Genomic DNA, 17,695 nt, shown 5'->3' on the forward strand with positions numbered 1-17,695 from the left:
GAGGGACGTGAATAGAGATAGCTGTCGTAATAATGCAGAAACGGAATGTTTTATCTCATGTCCAAGACGGCATGAGTATAAGATTTTGAGTTACGGATTGGAAGCATTTCCGAAACGGCTATGTTTGTAAACTGTTCCCGTGCCGCCGTGGGTAAAATACGGGGTGTTCAAAAAGTCTCTCCGCAGTGCCGTATGACTGTTAGCAGCGCGTGCCGTATCATTGTTCACCTGCCTGGATTAGTTACCTTCAAGTGGACTCTCCCGACATTCCTCTGTTTCGTTTATCTCAGCCAGCGTCTGTAGTATCGTTGGTGTGTGTCGTTACGTGTTTACGTGAACGTCTAAATTTAGTTCCTTTCTTAGCTTGTTTCGTTTTTGTCAGAGTTAAAATGCTAACATTTGAAGAACTTGTGTTTTTAGTCGAACAAGTGTTCAAAACTGGCTGTAAATACACAGTTTCAGTTCGTCAAATATTTAATTCAGTTTTCCCGGAGACAACTCTCCCAGATCGCGATTGTGTGCGAGATTTGAATAACAAATTTCGAAGTACGGGTACAGTGACTGATGCACCGAGAAGTGGTCGTCCTAGCAGTTTGTCTGAGGATAAACTACTCGATATTTCCGATAAAATGTCCACGAGTGCGAACAGGTCACTAAGACAACTCGCCCAGGAAATCGACGTTAGTATCGGAACGGCCCACACAGCTGTAAGAAAAAAATTAGACTTTTCCCGTACAAAGTGACAGTCGTGCAAGAACTGAAAATACTGATCACGGCAAGAAACTGCATTATTGTCAATGATTCAAAAATTTGTTTCATCAAAATGGAAGGGTTATTCTTGAACGTTTTTCACTGATGTGGCGTGGTTTCATTTATCCGGGTACGTGAACTCGCAGAATTCTCGTATGTGGAGTACTGCAAATCCATTGTACATTCACGATGAACCATTTCGTTCAGTGAAAATAGGAGTTAGGATTGCAATTTCTAGACCTCGGATTCTGGGTCCCATATTTTTCAACAAAACAATAAACGCACAACAACACTGCAGCGACGTTCATTTCGGTATTTTCACTGCGACTGCGGAATACGGCACGCGCGGCTAACAATCATACGGCAATGCGGAGAGACTTCTCGAACGCCCCGTATGTCGATCATGGCAAGATGGCGCTATCCAAAACAGGCGCCGAGGCGAGGGTGAACGGCGGCTGTGGAGATGTGTACGGGCTAATATACTTGCAAATGTTTAGTAAATCGCAGCCCACATGAACCAAGGAGGTATCAACGTTGTCTGTAGTAACGTTGGTGTGTGTCGTTACGCGTTGACGTGAACGTCTAAATTTACTTCCTTTGTTAGTTTGGTTCGTTCAACGATGGTCCAGCGACGATGCGGCGAATGAGCCTCTGCAGCGTGATTCAAGCGCCCATGCTGACTGTAGTTCAGCGGCGCTGAAGGCTGAAATTTGCAGCGAGTGGCGTCTGGTGACCTTTTCAGGTGAACCATCTTTTATGCTCTGTGCGACAGATGGCAGTTGGCGTATAGGCCGAACGAAGGTTGTGGTCACATTAATGGGACTAGACAGTGTGAGCACAAATAGATGTAAATAATTTTATTTTAAAACTTGAATGCAAAGCATTTCCTGCATCTTTCGTATAAAATTGCCCTGTGACGGAATCATAAGTGCCTTATGCTTGAAAGTTGTATGCAGTCCTACCAAATTATAACAACCTTTCACAGCCTTGGCCGTGTACATTAGCTGGGGATAAGTTTCGGTAGGATCTCCAACAACTCTTAAAGGTAGCGCAATTTCGACTCCATCGAAAGATTGTTTCATCGCATGAAACCATCTCGTTGAGCATTCAAGATTAAATACGAAACAGAATCGTATGCAATCGACATGCAAGAATTAGAACAGTCAGGGCAGAAGTGAAAAGCAGGAGCTATGCTCTCTGAGCTAGTGTTGGGATAATGTTCTTTATTTTATTACACGATAAAAATGTGTTTTAAAATAGCAGCCTGATCGGTGGCAATAGAAACTGTGGGGTATCCCAACACTTGGGAGTGTTCGGTGGCAGCGATATTGTCGCTGTTGTTATGTAGCAACTGCTGGTGACAGTGCATGCCACAATAATTGCTAACAGTGATGCTGCCGCTGTTTACATGGTCACAGACAGAAGGTACAGTATTTCAAGAAACGCCCTCATACTGATGTATTTGTCGTTATATTGCTGTCTGACCTTGCAAGGAAGTTCATCAGTGGGAGATGACTCCATTCTATAGATGATATCAGGAGTTCAAGGTGGCAGCGACTGCGACACCCTGTTGTGATGAGAGAGATTCTTCTTAATCAGGTACTCCATTATTGAAGAGTACTCTGTACCTGAACTGAAGTTATTCCTGTGCCCAATGGACATCCAGCCGGAACACCATCTGTAACGGCCAGTTTAATCAATGAAATTGCTCTGCGGCTTAAGGTATTAGACTCTGACACTACATCGTGACCTCAAAGAGCTGCCTAAACTTTAGTGCGGGACAATGCGTTGATTTAGATATCCCGCTTGTGATTAAGTAAATACTACACAAGCCAGATTACGGCAGTTTTATGGTAGCTGTTTTTAATGAGTAATGTGTGTCGACCAAATTATGATAAAACAGGCTCAGACGATCTTCTGCACATCTTCTTTGTATAGCCACGTGATTACTTGCCTTCTTTTGCAGAATAAAAAATAAATTTAAAATATCCTCAAAGGAATTCACTTCCATTGGTTTCCAGAATGTGTAAGATGGCTTTCAATTTTATTCTAGAATTATTTTATGTAGCAGTTTTTGCTGTCGACTGTTGTGGTTACCAATATTACGCTCGCTGCCAATGTTCTGACATCATTCGCCGCAATGGATAACTGTCTGCTTGTTGAACTTACTGATTTAGAGTAAACCGTGATTTACAGGGTTTCGTAGAGATGTATGCCATCAGGAGGCTTCTTTCCATTTCGATCTCCACTTTTCGGCTGGCTCTTTTACCTGTTTCTTCACGAAAATGTCACCTCTCATACTTCACTCCTTATGGTTGAAAGCACAGTAAAACGGGATAGAGCACATTATCACTATAGCATTTTATTCCGCTGTAATTCAGCAACTCTTCTGCAACATAAAACGTGAATGTCACATTCCACCCGGAGTCTAAGTTTTGTAAATTAACTGAAGAACTACATATTCACATAATCGAAATTGGCGCCGCAGTATTCTACAAAATATCAATAATACTGAAGTTCAACAACTCTCATTTACCTGCAATTACCACAATATTCTACGAAATATCGACAACACAGAATTTAACACTTACATTTACTTGTAATTAGATGCAAGAAAGGTTTTTAAAAGGAAAATTTGTAATAAACCAGTACCTTCCTGACTTCCTGTGTCTGGCTTGTAACGACCTGTGAAAACATACGGTATCTACATTTCAGAGCCTCATGACTGAATGAGACAGCGTAAAATGATTTGTCTTGTAGTGTCTAATATATATACAAAAAATATCAATTAATAATTACGACAACCTTTAATCCTACAAACATAAATCAAAATGATTCAAGAAAAAGAAATCGCTGTCTGAGTGATAATGGCCTAAACCAGTGCTAAATTTGAACTCCCGAATACTTGGAAAATAAATCTACGTATCCGATCGCAGTTTCTGGCCAATATTATAATGCAAAGGCAGTAATTTGTTACCGAGCAAGGTGGTGCAGTGGCTAGCACACTGAACTCACATTCGGGAGAACGACGGTTCAATCCCGCGTCCGGCCATCCTGATTTAGGTTTCCCTTGATTTCCCTAAATCGTTCCAGGAAAAAGCCGGGATGGTTCCATTAAAAGGGCAGGGCCGACTTCCTCTCCCGTCCTTCCCTAATCCGATGAGACCACTGACGTCACTGCCTCGTCTCCTCCCCCAAACAACCCAACCCAGTAATCTGTTATGTCGATAACATTTGAATATTATTTACCGATGGAATTTGAAACGTCATGGAAAAAGGAGTTCACTGATATAACGTTCGTTAGAGTTTCAGTGGAATTTTCTTAAAAAAGACTCGAATGATTTAGTAAATAGATGGCACAGTCTGTACACTACGGAACGTGAATCGTAGTTGAGTAAAAACTGATCCAGTGCCTAAAAGGCTATGTGCTAATGCTCCTGGGAGACTGATGTCGGTCTGTATCTATCAAGTGTAGTATTATGGCTAAATGAGATAATTACGGCAGCAAGGTTAGCTGTGAAGAAACTGGTGGAGGAAAAATGAGAGAAATATTATTGGCTGATGAGCCGCTTGGATATCAAGCACATTAAGCTGTATTAATGAAAGCACACATCCAAATGTAAGAGATAAATGTTAAGAAAACCAAATTCCACTAGCTCAATACACAACCTTACAGCACTACCACAATTTTGCATCCTGATGCTGTTGATGTCGAATACACGATTCCTGGAAATTACTAAACAGAGCAAGGTATAGTGAAAATAAAATCATTTCATTGTAGAGAGGACAAAATTTACAGTAGTGAAGTGACTGTCCATAATGAAGAAATGAAGTGCGTTTTGAATAACTGAAAATTTATCGATATTCGAGTACTGTATTAGTGTCTTATTTTTCTGGTTTCAGTCAAATACCTATTAGAAACTGTATCATGTATTGAATAAGAGATTTTAAAAGGCCATGAAGATAATTATATACTATATGGAGATTTAATGAACTCTTTAAGTGAAGTAGTTGAGATAGAGCTTGCGCAGAATATATCGTATGTGGACTTATGTTCACTTTATTTTATGACAGACAAGTGAACGCGAAACGAAGACTATACTTGCGTTCGCGTAGTGCAAAAAGCAGAACTGCGGTGAATGTGTTTTTATTTCCTTTACACAGTCAACACTGTTTGCATGAGATTCTATTGTTTGCATAAGGACAAAACACCTCTGGCCTTAGTAATATATCTCACACCACCGGCCCACTGCGGGAGACAGTCTGAAACAATCGCCATGATTTTCTGGGGCACCACTGTCATGCTAAATAGTGTATTGTGAATCCAATCGTGAGGTTGTAACTGGCCACCTTTCCTGACCCTCCAGAATGCACACTAGTGATGGCATTGATGTTATGGAAGTATTGGTATTTTAGTGAAACATTATCAAAACGGTCTGTCAAAAGAAATGGACAAAATACATAGACGGATTTCAGTGTAGCATCACACACATACACACCGTTGTCGGGCGTGGAAGTGATGAAGTTGGAATTGGATTTGAATATAATAGTGGACCGTGTTGGACTACATGGGAACGTGAGTACAGGCATACTCGTCAATAAGGTTCCCATCGACCACGCCCACTATAGGGCAGGATCGCTGTGTCGTGCACGTAACACGTCACAACGACAATACTTTTATACGTGCGCCTGTCGTCCAGGAACAAGTAATGGACTCATTGCAACACTCGGTGTGACCGCACCACTGGTCCAAGAGAAGTTTCAGCTAAACTGGGGTATTACTGTTCCATGCTAGGCTGCTATTAACATCACCAGATGAACGTTTCTGTTTGGAATGGACTGCTCCTGAATGATGTCGCACTGCGTTCGGCGATCGATCACAGTTATGCACTGTCCTGGATAAAAATCGTCAACGAATATGGCGGCGATCTGTGAAGAGAAGCAGTTGTTCCTAAGGCTTTGGAAAGACAGTCCTGGGGTGAAGGTGTGAGGAGTCATTCAGTAGTGACTGAAGGAGAACTGGCCGCACCGTGGCATCTCACATACATCCTTAAGTGTTACTTCTCATGCTACAGAATTGTGCTGCCATTTACCAATGAGACAATGCTCAGACAACATCCACGTGTCTCTCTGAACTGCTTGTGTGACGTTCAGATAATCCTGTTGCCACCAAGATCCTCAGATGTATTGCGGATAGAGCATAAACTGATGTGAAAAAAATCGCAACAGCAAGAAGGCTTGTGCGTCATAAATGAAAGCTGATAGCCGAGATTCTATATCTCAGAGATGATGTCTATTCAGATTTCGCTCCATTCCCATAAGAGTGGTGCTATGAGCGGCATTATCACGATGCAAAACAAGTTTACTTTAGATATAAGCTGTAAAGACCGTGAGCGTTAGTTACCGTTGAGACTGACGTGGCGAGTTGGTATTACTCAAGAATAGCTAAAAAGGCGGCATGGACGCCATTACCAACACGCCATTGTCAGCACCTCACTGAGTTTGAACGAGGCCGTGTAATAACTGCTGTACATTATTTCCGGCAGTGGAGGTCACAGAAATGTACTGTCGCAAGAAGATTCGGCTCCTGATGGCCACATGGCACCACCGACAAGGTAGTATGACGTGGCGAATCGTAAAACATTTGCATCAGCAACTGAGCACCAGTTGACAAATCGATTACTTCAAGAACAGTTCCAAGCCAGACTTCCTGTAGCATGCATTCCGAGAGCTCATTGGAGGCAAAGTGTGCGTCCGATGTGTATTTCGATAAAAGGTGGTTGTGCCTCGGTGCCACTGATGGTTGGTTAGAAGTACCTGAAATTAACACTGGACCTACATCTGGATTTATGATCGGTGGTGTGATTTCGTAAGACAGTAGGATCATTCTTGTGGTTCTTCCACGCAGCCTGACTGCAAAATTGTACATCGGTCTGGTGATTCGACCTGTTCTGCTGCCGTTAACGAACAGCAAACTTGGAGCTGTTTTCCAACAGAACAACGCTCGCCGAAATATCTACATCTACGTCTACATCTACATGGATACTCTGCAAACCGCATTTAAATGCCCGGAAGAGGGTTCATGGAACCACCTTCGCAAGTCTCTATTATTTCAATCTCGTATAGCGCGCGGAAAGAACGAACACCTACATCTTTCCGTATGAGCTCTGATTTCCCTTATTTTATCGTGGTGGTCGTTTCTCCATATGTAGGTTGGTGTCAACAAAGTATTTTTATATTCGGAGGAGAAAGTCGATGATTGGAATTTCGTGAGAAGATTCCGTCGCAACGAAAAACGCTTTTATTTTAATGATGTCCAGCCCAAATCCTGTATCATTTCCCATGTTTCGCGATATTACAAAACGTCCTGTCGTTCTTTGAACTTTTTCAATGTACTCCGTCAGTCCTATCTGGTAAGGATACCACACCTCGTAGTAGTATTCGAAAAGAGGACGGACAAGGCAGTCTCCTTCGTAGATCTGTTACATTATCTAAGTGTCCTGCCAATAAAACGCAGTCTTGGGTTAGCCTTCCCGTCAACATTTTCTGTGTTCCTTCCAATTTAAGTTGTTCGTAATTGTAATACCTAGGTATTTAGTTGAATTTAAGGCATTTAAATTAGACTGATTTATCGTGTAACCGAAGTTTAACAAATCCCTTCCAGCACTCACGTTGATTACCTCGCACTTTACGTTATTTAATGTCAGCTGCCAATTTTCTCACCATTCAGATATCGTTTCTAAATCGTTTTGCAATTTGTTTTGAACTTCTGATGACTTTATTAGTGGATAAACGACAGTGTCATCTGCAAATATGCTACGACGGCTCCTTATATTGTCGCCCAAATCGTTTATTTAGATAAGGAACAGCAAAGGGCCTAAAACACTACCTTGGGGAACGCCGTAATCACTTCTCTTTCACTGGATGACTTTCCGTCAATTTCTACGAACAATGAACTCTGACAGAAAACCACAAATCCATTCACGTAACTGAGACGATATTCCATAATCACGCAATTTCACTACAAGCCGCTTGTGTGGTACAGTGTCAAAAGCCTTCCGAAAATCCAGAAATACGTATTCCATCTGAAATCCATTGTCAGTAGCACTGAACACTTCATGTGAATAATAAGCTAGTTGTATTTCAGAGGAACGATGTTTTCTAAACCCATGTTTACTGTATGTCAATAGGCAGTTTTCTTCGAGGTAATTCGTAACGTTTGAACACATTATAAGTTCCAAAATACTGCTACTTATCGACGTTAATGATATGGGCCTGTAATTTAGTGGATTACTCCTACAACCTTTCTCGAATATTGATGTGACCTGTGCAACTTTCCAGTCTTTGAGTACGGATCTGTCGTCGAGCGAACGGTTGTGTATGATTGTTAAGTATGGAGCTAATGCATCAGCATACTCCGAAAGAAACCTAATTTGTATAAAGTCTGGACCAGAAGACTTGCTTTTATTTAAGTTCCTTCACTACTCCGGGGATATTTACTTCTACGTTACTCATGTAGGCAGATATTCTCGATTCTAATTCTGGAATATTTACTTCTTCTTCAGTTATGAAGGCATTTCGGAAGGCTGTGTTTAGTAACTCTGCTTTGACAGTACTGTCTTCGTTAGTATCTCCATTGCTATTGCGCGGAGAAGCATTGATTGTGTCTTGCCGCTAACATAATTCATATACCACCAGAGTCTCTTTGGATTTTCTGCCAGCTTTCAAGACAAAGTTTCGCTGTGGAAATTGTTATAAGCATCTCGCATTGAAGTCTGCGCTAAATTTCGAGCTTCTGTAAAAGATAGCCAATCCTGGCGATTTCCGTTTGTTTAAATTTGATATGTTTGTGTCGTTGTTTCTGCAACATTGTTCTAAACCGTTTAGTGTACCAAGGAGTACCTGCTCCATCGTTGACTAATTTATTTGGTATAGATCTCTCAATTGCCTCCAATGCTATTTCTTTGAATTCAAGCCACATCTGGTCTGCACTTACATTAATAGTTTGGAATGAGTGGAGATTGTCTCTCAGGAAGGCGTCAAGTGTATTTTTATCTGCTTTCTTGAATAGGTATATTTTTCGCTTGTTTTTGGAGGATTTGGGGATTACAATATTCATCCTCGCTACGAGAAACCTGTCTTCACTAATCCCTGAATCGGATTTGATGCTCGTTATTGACTCATTATTATTTGTTGCTAAGAGGTCAATTGTTTTCTCACAACCGTTTACTATTCTGGTGGGCTCATGAACTAACTGCTCGAAACAATTTTTCAGGGAATGCGTTTAGCGCAATTTCGGACGATATTTTATGCGTACCTCGGGAATTAAAAATGTATTTTAGCCAACATGTCGAGTGAAAATTAAAGTCATCACCAACTACTATCGTATGAGTCGGGTACGTGCTTGACATCAAACTCAACTTTTCTTTGAACCTTTAAGCAACAGTATCATCTGAATTGGGAGATAGGTAAAACGATCCTATTACTATTTTATTTCGGTTGTCAATGGCTATACTAACTCACAGGAAGTATCTACTCCAATTCCGTGACAAGTTAAACTACTACTAACAGCAACAAACATGACACCGCCAATCGTGTTTAGGCTATCCTTTCGGAACATCCTTAGGTTCTTCGCAAATATTTTCACTGAGCTTATATCCAGATTTAGCCAGCTTTCAGTGCCTGTAACGATACGAGCATCAGAGTTTTGTATTAGCGCTTGGAGCTCAGGCATTTTCCCAACACAGCTACGACAATTTATTAATGTCATATCAATGGTTCCTGCATCTACTTTCTTCCTGTGTTCGGCCTGCACCCTTTGTGACTGAAGCAGTTCTTGTGTTTTCCGAGACCCTCTAACCTAAAAAACCACCCAGTCCACGCCACACAGCCCCTGCTACCCGTGTAGTCGCCACCTGTGAATCCACCTGACCTATTCAGCGGAACCCGATACCCAACCACCCTTTGGCGCAGGTCGAGAAATCTGCAGCCTACACTGTCGCAGAACCGTCTGAGCCTCTAATTCAGACCCTCCTCTCGGCTCTGTACCAGAGATCTGCAATCGGTCCTGTCGACTATGCAGCAAATGGTCAGCTCTGCTTTCATCTTGCAAACAAGACTGGCCGCCTTTAGCACTTCTGTTAGCCGCTCGAAACCAGAGAGAATCTCTTCTGATCCAAAGTGACACATATCATGGGTACCGACGTGAGCAACCACCAGCAGTTGGCTGCACGATGTGCTCTTCATGGTATCCGGAAGGACGCTTTCCACATCTGGAATAACTCCTCCAGGTATGCACACAGAGTGCACATTGGCTTTCTTTCCCTTCTTGTCAGCCAAGTCACTAAGTGGCCCAGCAACGCTCCTAATGTTGGAGCACCCAACTATCAATAATCCCACCGTCTGTGATTGCCCGTATCTTGCAGACTGAGTGATTTCCTCTGAAACAGGACAGGCGACAGCATCTGGCTCAGCGACAGCCACAGACAGCACCTGGAACCAGTTTGTGAGACAAATCTGGGCGGTGTTATGTGCGGCCGCCTGGGAACTCTTTCGCCGCCGGCAACGCCCTGGGGCGACCTCCCATTCGACCACAGGTGAGGGATCAGCCTCAGTGCGAGGAGTAACTAGGTTGGCGACCGGTGAGGACCGATCGGAGGCCTCGGACGTGCTGGATGTGCTTTGGATCCCCACGGCTGGCCCACAACAGTGGTGCCCATCCAATGCAGCCTCAAGCTGTGTAACCGAAGCCATTATAGCCTGAAGCTGAGTGCGAAGTGTCACCAACTTGGCTCGCATTCGCACACAACATTCATAGTCCTTGTCCATATTAGACCGTGGAAAACTAATCTATGCACATAAATGGACTATCGGCACGTGCTGCGCAACTCTATTGTAGACCCTGACGAAAGCGCAGTAACTGCCTAATAATACGCAGATATTCAAAAATCCAACTACCGAAACACTCAGGTGAAACTAAATAACTCTCCCCTGATTAGGGACTTGTAATATTTCACAAGACCGGTTTACTTTCCGATGCAAACAAGAACGCTTAAACTGTGGCTATTAGACAATAAATTTACACGCAGAAACTCAAGAAACTAAACTATTAATGCACATAGATGATATAATAAAACTTGCTCCTGGTTAGGAACTCCTAAATGTCACAAAAGCGATGACTTCCCTGTTACTGTGTCTGTCTCGGTCGGCTACTACTGCCTGACATACCGCTGTTGTAACACAATGTACTCTACAGAGTAACGACATGTGGCCTTGGCCGGCTCTGTTACCCGATCTGTCTCCAATCGAGCACATATGGGACATCATCAGACGACAACCGCAGCGTAATTCACAACCAACATTAATCGTCCCTGTATTGATCGACCAAGTGCAACAGGCATGAAACTCAATCCCACAAACTGACATCCGGCACCTGTACTGCACAATGTATCACGTTAGCCAATTTGCATTCAACATTCTAGCAGTTACACCGGTTTTTTATCTACAAGCATTTCACATTTGCAATGGTTTATCTAACCATTATTTGTTCTTATGTCACTTAAATATGTTCTTTAGAAAAACAGTGCAATTTCATTACTGTCCGTTAATTATTTTTGCTGGTCCTGTTTTTTTCGTCTGTATATGAGGGACCGACTTTGACGTAAGCTCATTGCCAGTTCAGTATTCGGCCGGAAGAGATTCGAAATCAGTTATGTGATGCAACGGAACAACTTCCGATCAGCAACCGCGAGATCTCAGAGCAGCAAGTGAGAAAAGCGCGTGAAGGGTCAGAAAGTACTTCACCAGTGCCAGTAGTGTAAACGGGGAAGTACAGCCGCTATTCGCACTTAAACAGAGACAAGAAAGGATAAATAAACGACAGCGGCAGAGGAAAATGACTTTGGCTAACGATTACGGAGATTTCAAGGCGAAGGGAGCACTGGGGCTAAGCTGGCAAGAAGACACCAATGGTGCACAATCTTGTACGCAGTTTACAGATAACTCATCACCATCACTTAAGACTCATTATGCCTTTCAGCGTTCAGTCTGGAGCATAGTCTTCCTTATAAAATTCCTCCATGATCCCCTATTCAGCGCTAACATTGGTGCCTCTTCTGATGTTAAACCTATTACTTCAAATTCATTCTTAACCGAATACAGGTACCTTCTGCTTGGTCTACCCCGACTCCTCCTACCCTCTACTGCCGAACCCATGAGTCTCGTGGGTAACCTTGCTTCTCTCATGCGTGTAACATGACCCCACCATCTAAGCCTGTAGCAGATAACTATGTGCGTGACACGGGTTGCATTGGCTCGGGAATAAGCGGTGGACAGAAGTGTTTTTCCGCCTCAGGTGAGTGTAGGAAGGAGAATATCCAACAACCAACAGCAGAATGAGATCGCAAGCAGGTGACTCTTTTGACTATAGTCGCTTCCTTTCGGTGCGGAAATTACAGCTTCTTGGGAATAATAGAACGGCATTATATCGAAGGCTTGTGAACAATTCGACCACTCTTTGCCTCTCCTTGGCCACTGAGGCATCGTTGGGAATTAGTGAGTGGCTAACAGTGGAGATATTCAGTTAAACGCAAGGAATAACGCGTGTATTAACAGAAGACGTCAAAATATTCTGTATGGCTTGGTTCTCTGTTTATGTTTATGTTTTGTTGCTCGAATTTCGAATACTTCAGCTTTGCTTGTCCGTCTATGTTTGCTACATTATCTAGAATAATGTAACCTAAAACATGTATTTATTTCACCTCATCTATATGTCAGTTATTTTGTTCCATTTTTTAAATTATTTATGTGTTTGAGTAAGTGTTTGTGTGACTAGAGTTTCTGACATTCCATTCCATGTTAAGAAAGAAGTGAAATGGTTTCCTACAACATACCGTCGATTCTGGAGAGAACTGGTTGCTGCGTCGGCTATTGCTGAAGGAGAATGTTTAACTGATTTCTGTTCGTTAGATTAAGTGACTTGAGAGTTCGTCTTGCAGTAGAGAGCTCATCGATGACCAAGCGGCTTTAGATATTTGCATGTGGAACCGATAGCTTGTTTCCTGCTACGACTTGCGCCATCACTACACACTCAACGTCGATTATAAGTTTTATGTGTTTCTGGATGTCAATCTGCTGAAATGACTGTCAACCGTGCCTTATTCAGGCTGACCTAGGACTCAGTTAATTTATCCCATTGATCATGGCTTGTATTTCCTTTTGTGTCTGTGTTTCATTAACCTTAGTAATATGTTCTTCTCCTTTCTGTGATCGCAAAGAGTAAACGCAGTTAAGGCTAAATTTGAATGATATGCTCAGCTCAGTAGGTAAATGACCTACCCCAGTCATTAGTCATTAATGATGCCCAGAACACACAGAACTCTACATATACAATCCACTTTCCAAAAAAGTCATTTCTGTTTACATATCGCATAACACGTTGGAGGTGGCTAATTTGTTTTTGTAGTATGGTAATGTATAGTTATATACAGGGTCCGGCATAAAAAACTCCCCGATTACAAAGTAACGTGCAGCGGACAGTAGAAGGAGCAGAGTGGTGGGGGGCGCGTCGTTAAGTAGCTGCCTACGTGCCGTTTTCAGTGTACGCCATGGCGTGGTCTGGTGAACATCGTACCTTCGTAGTGGAAGATTTTATTCAAAATGGCGAATCGCCTATTAATACTCAACGTGCTTTTCGCGTTCGCTTTGCGCTCGGACGACGGGACCCTGTTCCCGATAAGAAAACAATTTATTCTTGGGTTGCTAACTTTCGTGAGACAGGTTCCGCATTAAAAAGGAAACCACCTGGACGGACACAGACTGCAACAGGCCCCGGAAATGTTGATGCAGTTAGAGCTTCAGTTCAACAATCCCCTCGACGATCCGCTAAAAAGCATGCGGCAGCATTACGGATATCTGATCGAAGTGTGAGAAGAATCTTGCATCGAGATCTTAAAATGCATCCTTACAAAATTGTAACTACGCAGGAACTGAGTGAACGAGACTGTGGTGTCTGTGTAAGTTTGTGCCAAGACCTTCTTCGGAACATTCGTCCCAACGATATTGTGATTTTTTCTGATGAATCACACTTGCACCTTGCCAGAACAATGAACAGCCAAAATTGCAGGTACTGGTGTGAACACAATCCCCAAGAACTTCATCAACGACCACTTCATAGCCCTAAAGTAACAATATGGTGTGCTGTTTACAATTCCGGCGTGATCGGTCCTTACTTTTTCGAAGAAAATGACAGGAATTTAACCGTCAACAGTGAACGCTATTGTGCCATGCTCCGCGACTTTCTCCAACCGCAACTAAGGGAGCTTTTTGGTGAAATAGAGAACGTGTGGTTCCAGCAAGATGGTGCTACTGCCCACACAGTGCGGCAGTCACTGGCATTGGTGAAGGAAATATTTCCTGGACATGTGATCTCGTTGCGTGGAGACATTGGTTGGCCCCCACGATCGCCGGACTTAACGCCCTGTGATTTCTTTCTTTGGGGCTATTTAAAAGCAAAAGTTTATGAACAACGTCCACAATCTTTACGAGCCCTGATAGAAGCAATTACACAAGAGGTTGAAGCTATTCCACCTGAAATGACTCAAAGAGTAATGAATAACTTCAGGGAAAGACTCAAACAGTGTGTCGACAGTGCAGGAAGTCATTTAAGGGATGTTTTATTTAAAAAGTAAGACCATAAGAGTATTTTCTAAAATGGCATAATATGTACTTTTATTTACTATAAATAAAATTGTTCTGCCTTATTTGGTTTTGTTTTTATTAGCTTTCCTTAAAGGGGGAGGTTTTTCTGCCGGACCTTGTATATACAGGTATTTTGTCTTTGTGACAATGTGAAGTTGAGCTGGTGATCAGAAAAGCAATTAAACTCATATTTAAGTTTGTAAGTAATCTACCAATTTTTGAAAAGTGATCAGCAATGCAATAGTTCATCAGAAATACACCAAGAAAGAGTGTACTGCAATGCTTGTGGCGAGAGTACATTCTGTTCTGTTAAAATTAAGGAAACTGTCCTGTCAGCAATAATACAAGCAAACTGATTCTGAAAAAATTATTAAATATAAAAAAATACGAAATACGCTATGTCTGAAAAGCATGTCACTGTAGAAATGTTGATTGTATCACATGTAAATTATAAATGTTCAACCTATTTGCACAGTGAATAGGTGCTGTGCTGCTGCTATCTCGAAGCTACTGCAGCAGCTGTTGCTACCCTAGTTAAAAACAAAGATCCAAACTACTAAAATGCAACATGCAGTGAATGTTTTAAAGTACACAGACATCCACAAAACTTCCGTGCTAATAAATCACATCACTGCAGTGACTGTTGGCAATTAAGGTTATGTTACTGAGAAACTCGGGAGACCAAAGTTTTATATGTGGAACTTGAAATAAAGAGACGAATGCTGATTGATGGGAAAACAACAAACTGACTCTATTAACAAATCTTACATCACTATGACAATATATTTTAACAATTGAAATATTAGAAAATCACTTTACATTAATATACGAAAACCTGAACAAATTCTCTTTACTTTCCTACAAACCGATGGTATCCATCTTTGAAGAAAATCAAGTCAATCACAAATTGTTATCACTAAAGTCATTGAGCGAATTACTAATTATATTTGGATATCAGTGCATAAGCTTTATTTCAATATATTTTGAAGTGTTCTGAATGAATTTACAAAATATGTCTCTATAAATCAAAATTACCGAACTATCAGTTTAATAAGTCACAGCTGCAAAATACTAACGCGAATTCTTTACAGACGAATGGAAAAACTGATAGAAGCCGACCTCGGGGAAGATCAATTTGGATTCTGTAGAAATATTGGAACACGTGAGGCAATACTGACCCTACGGCTTATCTTAGAAGAGTAGAGAAAGCTTTTGACAATGTTGACTGGAGTACTCTCTTTCAAATTCTGTAGGTGGCAAGGGTAAAATGCAGGGAGCGAAAGGCTATTTACAATTTGTATAGAAACCAAATGGCAGTTATAAGAGTTGAAGGGCATGAAAGGGAAGCAGTTGTTGGGGAGGGAGTGAGACAGGGTTGTAGCCTCTCCCCGATGTTATTCAATCTGTATATCGAGCAAGCAGTGAAGGAAACAAAAGAAAAATTCGGAGTAGGTATTAAAATCCAGGGAGAAGATATAAAAACCTTGAGGTTCGCCGATGACATTGAAATTCTGTCACAAACAGCAAAGGACTTGGAAGAGCAGTTGAACGGAAAGGGCGGTGTCTTGAAAGGAGGATATAAGATGAACATCAACAAAAGGAAAACGAGGATAATGGAGCGTAGTCGAATTAAGTTGAGTGATGCTGAGCGAATTAGATTAGGAAACGAGACACTTAAAGTAGTAAAAGAGTTTTGCTATTTGGGGAGCATAGTAACTGATGACGGTCGAAGTAGAGAAGATATAAAATGTAGACTGGCAATGGCAAGGAAAGCATTTCTGAAGAAGAGAAGTTTGTTAACATCGAGTATAGATTTAAGTGCCAGGAAGTCGTTTCTGCAAGTATTTGTATGGCGTGTAGCCATGTATGGAAGTGAAACATGGACGATAAATACACTCCTGGAAATAGAAATAAGAACACCGTGAATTCATTGTCCCAGGAAGGGGAAACTTTATTGACACATTCCTGGGGTCAGATACATCACATGATCACACTGACAGAACCACAGGCACATACACACAGGCAACAGAGCAGGCACAATGTCGGCACTAGTACAGTGTATATCCACCTTTCGCAGCAATGCAGGCTGCTATTCTCCCATGGAGACGATCGTAGCGATGCTGGATGTAGTCCTGTGGAACGGCTTGCCATGCCATTTCCATCTGGCGCCTCAGTTGGACCAGCGTTCGTGCTGGAAGTGCAGACCGCGTGAGACGACGCCTCATCCAGTCCCAAACATGCTCAATGGGGGACAGATCTGGAGATCTTGCTGGCCAGGGTAGTTGACTTACACCTTCTAGAGCACGTTGGGTGGCACGGGATACATGCGGACGTGCATTGTCCTGTTGGAACAGCAAGTTCCCTTGCCGGTCTAGGAATGGTAGAACGATGGGTTCGATGACGGTTTGGATGTACCGTGCACTATTCAGTGTCCCCTCGACGATCACCAGTGGTGTATGGCCAGTGTAGGAGATCGCTCCCCACACCATGATGCCGGGTGTTGGCCCTGTGTGCCTCGGTCGTATGCAGTCCTGATTGTGGCGCTCACCTGCACGGCGCCAAACACGCATACGACTATCATTGGCACCAAGGCAGAAGCGACTCTCATCGCTGAAGACGACATGTCTCCATTCGTCCCTCTATTCACGCCTGTCGCGACACCACTGGAGGCGGGCTGCACGATGTTGGGGCGTGAGCGGAAGACGGCCTAACGGTGTGCAGGACTGTAGCCCAGCTTCATGGAGACGGTTGCGAATGGTCCTCGCCGATACCCCAGGAGCAACAGTGTCCCTAATTTGCAGGGAAGTAGCGGTGCGGTCCCCTACGGCACTGCGTAGGATCCTACGGTCTTGGCGTGCATCCGTGCGTCGCTGCGGTCCGGTCCCAGGTCGACGGGCACGTGCACCTTCCGCCGACCACTGGCGACAACATCGATGTACTGTGGAGACCTCACGCCCCACGTGTTGAGCAATTCGGCGGTACGTCCACCCGGCCTCCCGCATGCCCACTATACGCCCTCGCTCAAAGTCCGTCAACTGCACATACGGTTCACGTCCACGCTGTCGTGGCATGCTACCAGTGTTAAAGACTACGATGGAGCTCCGTATGCCACGGCAAACTGGCTGACACTGACGGCGGCGGTGCACAAATGCTGCGCAGCTAGCGCCATTCGACGGCCAACACCGCGGTTCCTGGTGTGTCCGCTGTGCCGTGCGTGTGATCATTGCTTGTACAGCCCTCTCGCAGT

Source organism: Schistocerca piceifrons, chromosome 7, assembly GCF_021461385.2.
Source record: "Schistocerca piceifrons isolate TAMUIC-IGC-003096 chromosome 7, iqSchPice1.1, whole genome shotgun sequence".
Classification (NCBI taxonomy): Eukaryota; Metazoa; Arthropoda; class Insecta; order Orthoptera; family Acrididae; genus Schistocerca; species Schistocerca piceifrons.